The following is a 6000-nucleotide window of genomic DNA, read 5'->3' as shown; positions in this document are numbered from 1 at the left end:
AACCACTCCATCAAAAAGTGGGAGATATGAACAGATACTTCTCAAAAGAAGACATTTATGTGGCCAAAAAACGTATGAAAAAAAGCTCACCATCACTGGTCACTAGAGAAATGCAAATCAAAACCAGTGAGATACTATCTCACACCAGTTAGAATGGTGATCATTAAAAAGTCAGTAAACAACAGACGCCGGAGAAGATGTGGAGAAATAGGAATGCTTTTACACTGATAATGGGAGTGTAAATTAGTTCAACCATTGTGGAAGATACTGTAGCAATCCTCAAGGATCTAGAACCAGAAATAGCATTTCACCCAGCAATCCCATTACTGGGTATATACCCAAATGATTATACATCATTCTACTATAAAGATGCATGCACATGTATGTTTACTGCAGCACTATTCACAATAGCAAAGACTTGGAACCAACCAAAATGCCCATAAATGATAGACTGGATAAAGAAAATGTGGCACATATACACCATGGAATAATATGCAGCCATTAAAAAAAGGATGAGTTCATGTCCTTTGCAGGGACAGGGATGAAGCTGGACACCACCATTCTCAGCAACTAACACAAGAGCAGAAAACCAAACACTGTGTGTTCTTACTCATAAGTGGGAGATGAACAATGAACACATGGACCCAGGGAGGGGAACATCACACACCAGGGACTGTCAGTGGGTGGGGGTTAGGGGAGGAATAGCATTAGGAGAAACACCTAACGTAGGTGATGGGTCGATGGATGCAGAAACCACAATGGCACGTGTACACCTAGGTAACAAAACTGCATGTTCTGCACATGCGCCCCAGAACTTAAAGTATAATTTTTAAAAATTAGCCTGGCATAGTAGCCTGCACCGGATTCTGGTGCATGCACCTTAGAGAATAGCTATAATCCCAGCTTCTAGGAAGGCCAAGGCAGGAGGATCACTCAAGTCTGGAAAGTGAAGGCCGCAGTGAGCCCTGATTGCTCCCCTGCATTCCAGCCTGGGTGATTGAGAGAGAACCTGCTTCAAAAAAAAAAAGAGAGAAAGAATTGTATAAACAACTTAATGTCTATAAATTTGATAACTTAGGTGAAATGGACCAATTCCTAGGAACATACAATCCAACAAAACCCACATAAGTAGAAACATGTATTCTGAATAGGACTATATTTATTGAAGAAATTAAATAACCACCTTCCCAAACAGAAAGCACCCATCCCAGTAACTATAAGAGTTCCACCAAATTCACCAGTAACTATAAGAATCACACCAATGCTCCATCATGTCTCTTAGAAAACAGAAGCAGAGGTACTACTTCCTAACTCATTCTGAGGCCAGAATTCCCCTAAAACCAAAGCCAAACAAAGACATTAAAAGAAAGAAATTCTAAGATCAGTATCTCTCAGGAACATAGATGTAAAATCCTCAAAAAAAGAAAAACCCAAAATTAACAAATCAAGTCCAACCATATGTAAAAAGAATTGTATACCACAACCAAGAGGGATTTATCCCCAGTATACAAGACTGTTACAAACATCTGAAAATCAATTAATGTAATCATCGCATCAACAGGCCAAAGGAAAAAAATCATAAATGGTATCAGTAGATACAGAAAAAGCATTTGGCAGAACCCAACACCCATTCACAGTGAAGACTCTCAGCACACTCGGAATACAAGGAACTTTTTCAACTTGATAAAGAACATCTGCAAAAGCCTACAGCAAGCACCATATTTAATTATGAGAAACTGGAAAGCTCCCCAGCAGGATCAGGAACGGCAAGCACGTCCCTCTCACCGCTACTGTTCATCACACTGAAGATCCCAGCTAACACAACAAACCGAGGAAAGGAAAGACGAGGCACACACATTGGGAAGAGATTAAAAATCCTTGTTTGCAGATGACAATTGTCTGTGTAGAAAATACCAAAGAAACAACAAAAAAACACTCACGGAACCAAAAGTAATTATAGCTAGGTTGCAGGATAAAAAGTTAGTATGAAAAATCAATTGCTTTCTTACACAGAAACCATAAACAATTGGAATCTGAAATTCCAAAACATCTTTAATGCAATCGCAATAAAAATCCCAGCAAGTTACCTTGTGGCTACTGACAAATGGATTCTAAAATTTATATGGAAAGGCAAAGACCCAGAAAAGCCAACAAAATATGGAAGGAGGAAAATAAAGTCAGAGGAGTGACACTTCCCACCTTCGAGTCTGACTCTAACACCACAGCAATCAGGACAGTGTGTGATTTGCTAAATAACAGACCAGACCAATGAAACAGAATTGAGAACCGAGAAACAGACCCACATTAATGTAGTCCACTGATCTTTGACAAAGGAACAAAAGCACGTCAGTAGTGAAAAGATCATTTTTTAAACAAATAGTGCTAGAACAGCTGGACAGCCACAGGGGAAAAAAAAAGAGAATCTAGATTTGGACTTTAGACCTTTCACAAAAATTCTTATTAAAAATGGATCATGGCCTGGCTGGCAGGGTGGTTCACTCCTGTTATCCCAGCACTTTGGCAGTTTGAGGTGGGAGAATCGCTTGAGCCCAGGAATTTGAGACCAGCTTGGGCAACATAGAGAGACCCTGACTCTACAAAAACAAATAAAATTGGCCAGGTGTGGCGGCGGCACCTATAGTTCCAGCTATTTGGGAGGCTGAAGCAGGAGGATTACTTGAGCCCAGGAGGTTGAGGCTGCAGTGAGCCAAGATCACACCACTGTACTCCAGCGTGAGTGACAGAGCAAGACCCTGTCTCAAAAAAGTAAAAAGTAAAAATATAGAAACTTTTAAAATAAAAAATAGATCATAGACCTAAAAGTAAAGTGCAAAGCTATAAAACTTCCAGAAGATAACATAGAAGAACATCTAGGTGACCTCGAATTTGGTGATGATCTTTTAGATACAACACCAAAGGTGTGATCCATGAAAGAAAGAATTGATAAGTTTGAATTCATTAAAATTTTAAAACCCATCTATTCATTGAAAGACCATGTTCAGAAAATGAATTGGCAAGTCACAGACTGGGAGAAAATATTTGCAAAACATTTATCTAATAAAAGACTGGCATCCAAAATATACAAACATCTCTTAAAACGCAACAGTAAGAAAACAAATAACCCAATTTTAAAAATGGCAAAGAGGCATGGTGGCTCACGTCTGTGATCCCAGCACTAAGGTTGAGGGGGGAACATCACCTGAGGTCAGGAGTTCGAGATCAGCCTGGCCAACATGGTAAAACCCTGTCTCTGCTAACAATACAAAAATTAGCCGGGTGTGGTGGCGGTCACCTGTAATCCAGCTACTCAGGAGGCTGAGGCAGGAGAATCGCTTGAACCTAGAAGGGGGAGGTTGCAGTGAGCCAAGATCATGCCATTGCACTCCAGCCTGGGTGGCAAAACTCCATCTCAAAAGAAAATAATAATAATAATAATAGACAAAGATCTGAAGAGATACCTCACCAAGAAAATATCCAGAAGGCGAATAAAGCATATGAAAAGGACATCAAGTGCCATCAGGGAAATGCAAATTAAAGCCACAGTGAGATACCACCACACACCTGTGAGCATGTCTGCTTTTCACACCACTGACAACCCCAGACACCAGTGAGGATGCAGGGTAACAGGTGCCTTCGTTGGCTGCTGGTGGGAATGCAAAATGGTGCAGCCACTTTGGAAGACAGTTTGGCAGTGTCTCATAAACCGAAATATTATACCGAAGCTATTAATATGCAGAGTATGAAGACCTAATTTTGATCCCTATCTAATTCCTACAACAGACCTTAAATCGGGAGAACCACCAGTCTTTGAAGTTGGTAATTGGGTAGTCTTACCTATTGAAATGTCCATCCACATATCAGTCTCATCTGGAGACGTACTGCCCTCCTGAGCTGGCCCATCTCTAGGCCTAAAACAGATTAAGATCCAAGACTTTCAGACAGAGCAGCTCTGACATCAGCGCGGCCTGACCTGAACCATGGACAGTGCTTAGACATTTCGAATTGAACTTTCCATTCAATCCAGGAATTGTGCTCCTTGGTGTCTACACAAACAAGTTGAAAACTTGTGTCCACACAAACACCTGCACCGAAATGTTTACATTCATAATTGCTAAAACCTGGAAGCAGCCAAGATGTCTTTCTGTGGGTGAACGAATCATGGTGCCACCTCTACCACCATCTTATCTTCGACAAACCTGACACAGACAAGCAATGGGGAAAGGAGTCCCTATGTAATAAATGGTGCTGGGAAAACTGGCTAGCCATATGCTGAAAACTAAAACTGGACCCCTTCCTTACACCTTATACAAAAATTAATTCAAGATGGATTAAAGGCTTAAATGTAAAACCTAAAACCATAAAAACCCTAGAAGAAAACCTAGGCAATACAATTCAGGGCATAGGCCAGGATAAAGACTTCATGAATAAAACACCAAAAGCAATGGCAACAAAAGCCAAAATTGACAAATGGGATCTAATTAAACTAAAGAGCTTCTGCACAGCAAAAGAAACTATCATCAGAGTGAACAGGCAACCTACAGAATGGCAGAAAATTTTTGCAACCTATCCATATGACAAAGGGCTAATATCCAGAATCTACAAGGAACTTAAATTTATAAGAAAAAAAAAAACCGGCCGGGCGTGGTGGCTTAAGCCTGTAATCCCAGCACTTTGGGAGGCCAAGACGGGTGGATTACGAGGTCAGGAGATCGAGACCATCCTGGCTAACACGGTGAAACCCCATCTCTACTAAAAAATACAAAAGAAAACTAGCTGGGCGAGGTGGCGGGCACCTGTAGTCCCAGCTACTCGGGAGGCTGAGGCAGGAGAATGGCACAAACCCGGGAGGCGGAGCTTGCAGTGAGCTGAGATCCGGCCACTGCACTCCAGCCCGGGCAACAGAGCGAGACTCCGTCTCAAAAAAAAAAAAAAACCTCATCAAAAAGCGGGAGAAGTATATGAACAGACACTTCCCAAAATGAGACATTTATGTGGCCAACATATGAAAAAAAGCTCATCATCACTGACCATTAGAGAAATCCAAATCAAAACCACAGTGAGATATCATCTTATGCCAGTTAGAGTGATGATTATTAAGAAGTCAGGAAACAATAGATGCTGGACACGATGTGGAGAAATAGGAATGCTTTTACACTGTTGGTGGGAACGTAAGTTAGTTCAACCATTTTGGAAGACCATGTGGCAATTCCTCAAAGATCTAGAACCAGAAATGGCATTTGACCCAGCAATCCCATTACTGGGTATATACACAAAGGATTATAAATCATTCTGCTATAAAGATACATATACACGTATGTTTATTGCAGCACTGTCTACAATAGCAAAGACTTGGAACCAACCCAAATGCCCATCATTGACAGGCTAGATAAAGAAAATGTGGCACATATATGCCATGGAATACTATGCAGCCATAAAAAAGAATGAGACCGTGTCCTTTACAGGGACATGGATAAAACATATATGCCATGGAATACTATGCAGCCATAAAAAAAGAACGAGACCATGTCCTTTACAGGGACATGGATAAAGCAGAAACCATCATTCTCAGCAAACTAACACAGAAACAGAAAACCACACACTGCATGTTCTCACTCATAAGTAGAAGTCAAACAATGAGAACACGTGGACACAGGGAGGGGAACATCACATACCGGGGCCTGTCGGTGGGTTGGGAGCAAGGGGAGAGATATCATTAGGACAAATACCTAATGCATGCAGGGCTTAAAACCTAGATGACAGGTTGATGGGTGCAGCAAACCACCATGGCACATGTATACCTATGTAACAAACCTGCACGTTCTGCATACATATCTCAGAATTTAAAAATAAACTGCGGTGCCTCCAGACAATGGAATATTACTCAGCACTTTTTAAAAATGAGCTATCAAGCCATGAAAAGACCTGGGGGAAATTAAATTCTTTTTTTTTTTTTTGTTGTTTTGAGATAGAATCTCGCTCTGTCACCCAGGCTGGAGTGCA

This window comes from Piliocolobus tephrosceles, chromosome 7, assembly GCF_002776525.5.
Source record: "Piliocolobus tephrosceles isolate RC106 chromosome 7, ASM277652v3, whole genome shotgun sequence".
In the NCBI taxonomy this organism is placed as follows: Eukaryota; Metazoa; Chordata; class Mammalia; order Primates; family Cercopithecidae; genus Piliocolobus; species Piliocolobus tephrosceles.
This window is presented reverse-complemented; position numbering follows the sequence as displayed.